Here is a 6,953-nt window from a genome sequence, read left to right as displayed (position 1 = left end):
GATAGGGGTATTTTCGCCCCTGCGAGCCCCTGGGACGAAGGAATTTTTAATGAAAAGAATAGCAAAGCTTTTATTAACCCCTCCTACAGGAAGTATAAATAAGCCCCTCCCCATAGATACATCAGTCATTTACAAGAAAACAACAGGGAGGGAGACTTGTGATGCCAATGGTACTTAGGGAAAACAAATTAACACAATAATTTTCGCTTCCCTTACATCCCATTGGCATCACAACGATAGGGGAACTAGCAAGTAATATCCCCAGAGGGTGGGTTTTCTGATACAGCTGCATTGAGAACTGACCTAGCAAAGGCCGTTCTAGCAGAGAGGTTAGCATCTATTCTGTAGTGCTTAACAAAAGTAGATAAAGGTGACCAAGATGCAGCCTGACATATATTCTACAGGGATACCGAGGACCGTTCCGCCCAACTAGAAGCGACCGCTCTAGTGGAATGTGCCCTGGTAAATAAAGGAGGTGATTTCCCCGCCGCAGAGTAACATAATTCAATGGCTTCACATATCCATCTTGATATGGAAGGCTTAGAAGCTTTTTTGCCTTTGTTCTTCCCTGAGAAAAGGATCAACAAATTTTCCTCCTTCCTCAAAGAACTTGTTCTATTTAGATAGATTCTTAAAGTTCTAGGTATATCTAGAAGAGAAAAATCAACATCCTGATGAGACGAATCTGAAGGAGAAAATACTGGCAACACAATAGGCTCATTAATATTTACAAATGAGGCAACCTTGGGAAGAAACCCCGGCAAGAATCTTAAAATCACTTTATCCTCAGAAAAGATGATGTATGGAGCAGTCGATCCTAGGGCCTGAAGCTCTCCGACGCGCTTGGCAGAAGTAAGAGCCAAAAGGAGTGTACACTTTAAGGTTAGGAATTTCAATTCTACTTCCTCTAAGGGTTCAAATGGTTGTAAACATAAACATCTGAGCACAAAGGAGAGATCCCAGGAGTCGACATGCCTGTCTACCCTAGGCCTCAATCTCGTAATAGCCTTGACGAAATTCTTTACTTCAATGATCTGGAATAGTCTGTAATTCAGATGTGCAGAAAGGGCTGCTATTTGGACCTTGATGGATCCAGGCGTAAGGCCCTTGTCAAATCCGTCTTGAAAAAACTCCAAAAGTTGAGGAGTAGAGGGTTTAATAGGGTTTAACCCTCTATCGGTACACCAAGCTTGAAATATTCTCCAAACTCGCGCGTATGAAGCATTTGTTGAGTCACTACGTGCATGAGACAAAGTTCGGAGGACATTTTCAGAGTAGGTTTCGGGACCTAATAGGGTCCCCTCAATCTCCAGGCTGTGAGATTGAGGCTGGTTAGATCCTGGCACAGATGTTGTCCCTGAGATATCAGGTCGGCTTGTAGTGGTAGTTTCCAGAACTCGCCCCTGCTCATGTTCATGAGCAGGGTGAACCAGGACCTCTTCGGCCAAAACGGTGTAATTATAACTACCGATGCCTGATCTAATCTGATCTTCACCAGAACTCTCGGGATCATCGAGAAGGGCGTAAATATGTAAGCCATCTGAAAATTCCATGGAATTGACATTGCATCCACCATCGTCGGATTGTCGGCTGCATATAGGGAACAAAACCTCCTCAGTTTGGCATTGCTTGCTGATGCCATAAGATCTATCTGAGGATTTCCCCACCTTTTGGTTAACTGTAGGAACACTTTCCTTGAAAGCGACCATTCCCCTGGCACTGTTAGACCCCGGCTCAAACGATCCGCCAGAGTATTGTGAATACCTCTGATATGAAGAGCAGATAGTCTGGTTATCCGGGGTTCCGCCCATTTGAAGATGTGTTCCACCTCTCTGAGAAGTAGAGGCGACCTGGTACCTCCCTGCTTGTTGATGTAAGCAACACAAGCAATATTATCCGTCCTGATCTTTACCGCTTCCTGTAATAATCTCGGACCGAAGTGTAGAAGGGCTAGGTAAATAGCCCTGAGTTCCCGTGCATTTGATGGAAGAGACGATTCTTGAGTGTTCCATGTCCCTGACACAATGCTCTCTTCTAGATGCGCACCCCATCCCGAACCTGAAGCGTCTGTGGTGATTGTGATCCACTGGGGTTCGGCTATGAAGGCTCCATGCTTCACCTGTCTCCACCAAGTTAGGGACTGTCGGGTTTCTGTCGACAAGATATGTAATGTTTCTAGATCCTCTAGACTCCGGTTCCAAGTCATCAGGACTTCTCTCTGGAGGTACCTCATGTGCCATAGTGCCCACGGGACTGCTTCTGCGGCTGATGAAAGGAGTCCCAGGAATCTCATTAGTGTCCGAAGACACACTTGACGAGGAGGAATGAGAAACTGGGCTCCCCTCTGTATACGTAACAGCCTGGGTGTTGAGAGGAACAGTTTCATCCGCGTGGAATCTATGACGAAACCCAAAAAGGTCCTTGTTGTGGATGGTACCAATTCCGACTTCTCCTGGTTGATTAGCCACCCTAACTGCTGAAGAATGTCCAAGACATAATTCAGCTGAGAGCTCAGAAGAGTCTGAGTCTGAGCCATAATCAACCAGTCGTCTAGATAGGGAATGATCTTTATTCCCTGAAGTCTGAAGACAACCATCATGGCCGACACCACCTTTGTGAACACAAAGGGGGCCGAAGTTATGCCGAAGGGAAGAACCTTGAATTGAAGATGTCTTACCTTCCCGTGCAGCTGAATGGCAATCCGCAGATATTTCCTGTGCTCTGGCAGAATGGGAATGTGCAGATATGCGTCCTGGAGGTCTATGGATACCATAAAGTCGCCCTCCTGGAGGACGGTCTTTACGGATTTGATATTTTCCATACGAAATTTCTTTCTTACCATGAATCCGTTCAAGTATCGCAGATCGATAATAAGTCTCCACTTTCCGGACGGCTTTGGCACGAGAAAAGTTGGAGAGTATACTCCCAGACCGACGTCTGGCAGAGGAACCTCTTCTAGAGCTTCGATTTTCAACAGGTGAAGAATTTCTTCTTCTATAATGGGATGTTTTACCGGACCTAAATAATGAGACACCAGAAACCTTGGGGGGGGGGGAAGGAGAAACAAAGGAAGCGCATAACCACTTTGAATAATGCTTATCACCCACACATCCTTTATTAGTTTTTTCCAGGCAGGAAGAAACAGAGTAAGATGGCCAACCACAGGTACGCTTCTGGCGTCAGAAGTCCGGCTTCTTAGTAGCATCCCTCTGCTGCTTGCCTGCACCTCTTCTGTTATAATATTTTCCTCTTCCTCGGAACTGATAACGGCTCTTTCCTCGTTGAGGTGATCTGCCTCTACGAAAGGATCCCCGAGGTTTCTTGTAGGTTCCACTCACATAAGAAAGGGGTAAGGACTTACCCTTCTTGTCCGACATCTCCTCCATGATCTTATCCAATTCTGAGCCAAACAGCCGTCCCGGTTGATACTCTAAATTACATAGCTGGAACTTAGAGTTAGAGTCACCAGCCCATGGTCTTAACCATAAGGCCCGGCGACCAGCCGTAGAGAGAGCCATAGTCTTGGCTGCTAACCGAGTCTCCTGTGAGGCTGCATCACACAAAAAATCAACCCCCATATTGACTTTTTTGAATGAACGGAGGACCTTGTCCCGGTTCACTCCGGACTCGAGATCCTCCTGCACTTTAGCCAACCATCTTCTAAGACTCCTGGACACCTCAAAGGCAGATATAGCAACTGCCCCTTGGGCAGCTGCAGCCGTGTATGATCTTTTAAAAGCTACCTCAATTCTCCTATCCATTGGGTCCTTGAGATTAGACCCATCCTCAGCCGGCAAGACCGTATTCTTGGATAGTTTGGCTATGGCAGTATCTACCTTGGGAGGATCAGCCCAATCCTTGCATTGCTCCTCCTTGAGGACATACAAGGTCTTGAATTTTTTGCTTAAAACCGGAGCTTTTTCCGGTTTCTTCCACTCAGTATACAGCATGGACATGGATGTTTCTCCGATTGAAAAAGCCCTAGGCTTCCTCGAAGCGGAGGGTCCATCCTCCATTTCTTCAGGGTGAATTTCAGCCTGAACAGCTCTTCTAAGTTTATAAATGCTGTCCATAGGGAAATAACCCTTGAAGCTCTCTTTTTCATCCTCAGATGGTGAAGATGAGTCAGACGAGGAGGAAGAACCAACCTCATCTATCACCTTAAATTCTGACCCCTAGGGTAAAAAAACATAATCTTAGCTAGGGTACTATCTGTCTGCTATGTACCCAAATAATATATACTCACAGGATGGGAGGCAGAAGGAGAAATGCTACGTTTAGATTTCTTCTTATGACGGCAATCTCTATTGGCAAGGGATTTCTCAACATAATCCTTCACCCATATGACAACATCCTGAGTATCCGGTTCTCCGGAATTTTTAGGGCGGCATGAAGTACAACGTACTGTAATAATATATATAATGCTAATAAATATATGAAATTTATCAAGAAAATTGAACCTTATAATTGCTAGATGGTTCGTACGATATTCATATCCATCCGGTAACGGATTCTCGCAATCCACACAAGCTAGATGTTTACGCTTGGCAGTTCTCTTCCCCGATGGGCTGGTTTCCATGGCAGACATCTAATAAAAAAGTTCCATGAACATAACAAGTCTCCAATATATGCACAGGCCTAGCCTGAATTATACAGTGTCATACTGAAAACAGACCACTAGATGGCAGCAGAGTCTTACTTACATTTAAGTATACAGCAGAAGCTTGGTATATGACACAGCGTGCTGAGTACAGATGAAGATTCTATACAGCTCTTAGGTAGGACTTCAGGAAGTCAGACCTAGTCCTACCTGTAGAGAGGCGCTGTTTTAAATGAGCAGGAGGCTGACAGCGAGGCCGACGCCGCTGCCGTACGTGCCGCGCGCACTCCCGGCGCTCTGATGAAGTCACTAACACTCGCCCAAAAAAATGGCGGCGCTGGAACGCATGTGGAACGCATGCGCATGCGCAGACGCCTACACGCCTCAGAATGATGACGCGACCAAGATGGCGCCCGCAATCCCGGGAGAAGGATCCAGCTTACCTGAAACCACAGGTACGGACATCAGAGACCCGGAATAGCTATGCAGGATCTTGCACACAGGTCCTGCAACCTAAGGTAACCTAATAAAAGGAATAGAATAGTAATATATCCACAATAGAAGGAGGGAGCAAGGTCCCTTGGGGCTAGTCACTAGGACGAAGAAAAAAGACTGATGTATCTATGGGGAGGGGCTTATTTATACTTCCTGTAGGAGGGGTTAATAAAAGCTTTGCTATTGTTTTCATTAAAAATTCCTTCGTCCCAGGGGCTCGCAGGGGCGAAAATACCCCTATCGTTGTGATGCCAATGGGACGTAAGGGAAGCTCTAAAATAGGCCCTTCTTGACAAGTTTTTATACCGCTACCTCCCTCTGGGCTTCTTTGGTTGGAGGAGTTGGCGGGATCCCATTGGTACTATCTTGAGCCTGTTGTATACCTACTAAAGCACACTTGTTTTGGTTCTTGTTTGGCTAATAAAATTGTTTTAGTGAATGCAATTTATATGTAGCATAACCTTCCCATTGCAGCTACATATCAATATTTTCTTCAACTTATATAACTTAAATATCCTCTTGAACTTTGCCATTAGCTTACACTGCACGGCTTAGTGGTGTATATTTCTCTTGGTGACCATACCTGTTGTATCAGGATCTACCTTATTCTGATGTCTTTCACTTTGTTTACCCAAACCCCCGTGCCTAATTGTTTTTTTTCTTTCTGTATCCCCATCCCTTCCCTCTTGTGTTCATTTTACAAATAAAAAGATATTTTTTGAATGCAAAATTTTTTCTACTCTTTCAATGGTAAATTTGGATCTTTATGTCCATTAAGTTTTCCATTAACTCCTTATGGACCCATGACGTACCCATATGCCATGATGCTGTCTCCAGCTCGGTGATTACTTCAAGTTCTCTTTAGGGACTACAAATTACTGTTAAAAAAATAAGTTTTTAATAAATAATACAAAAAAAAAAACATTCCCACGTGCGGAATCACCCAAACTATCATGGATGTTTGCACTTCTATAACCCGTATAGAAATGTGAGCACTCAGCAGCAATTCTGCACTTTGTCCCGTGGGGTGGAGTTAGATGATACACAGGTGACAGGTGAACCAAGTTCCTATTCTAAGGGAAAGTTGATATGAGCCAGTAGCATGGGTATAGAGTGTGCAGACACAATAGCTGAAACCATGTCCCAAATAACTCAAAGGAGCTATTCAGGTACATAAAAAAAAGGATTTCAAGGAAGTAATTCAATGGTGCAGAGACTCCATGCTAGATAGAACTAAATCTTTATAGAAATTTTGATATACATAGATTTAATTGATATACATAGATCGATCTATCTATCTATCTATCTATCTATCTATCTATCTATCTATCTATCTACAAAAATCCATGGTACTCAGTGAAGATACAACGGGCACCACACCAAGAGCCAAGGTGTAAACTAGGTATTAGACCTGAAAAGCTGTAACACTCCAAATGGTATAAACTGTTGGTGATTATTATTGGAGATGAGCGGACCGTCAGACTTTCGGTCCGATGGCATCGGCGTTCTCTCGTCATGCCTGTGATCCCGGCCGCATAGTTGTGATCCTGTGAATATGCGGCCAGGATGTTCCAGGGATTTCAACATCGATTCCCTGGAATATCCTGGCTGCATATTCCCGGGAGCGCAACTATGCAGCTGGGATCACAGGCATGACGAGAGAGCAAACTGCTTTTGGACCAAAACTCCGAACAATTTTTTTTAAATGGCTGGACTTCCCTTGTAAAGGTAAGAGGCAATCCCATACACATTAACACATAAAGGAGGGCCTGTAGAACACACTGTAAAAATTTTGTGCAAGAGTCTTGTGGCCATCCTCCTTTTAACTGAGGAAGCCTGGTGGTGACACCCGTAAAAA

The sequence above is a fragment of the Dendropsophus ebraccatus genome, chromosome 6, assembly GCF_027789765.1.
Source record: "Dendropsophus ebraccatus isolate aDenEbr1 chromosome 6, aDenEbr1.pat, whole genome shotgun sequence".
In the NCBI taxonomy this organism is placed as follows: Eukaryota; Metazoa; Chordata; class Amphibia; order Anura; family Hylidae; genus Dendropsophus; species Dendropsophus ebraccatus.
This window is presented reverse-complemented; position numbering follows the sequence as displayed.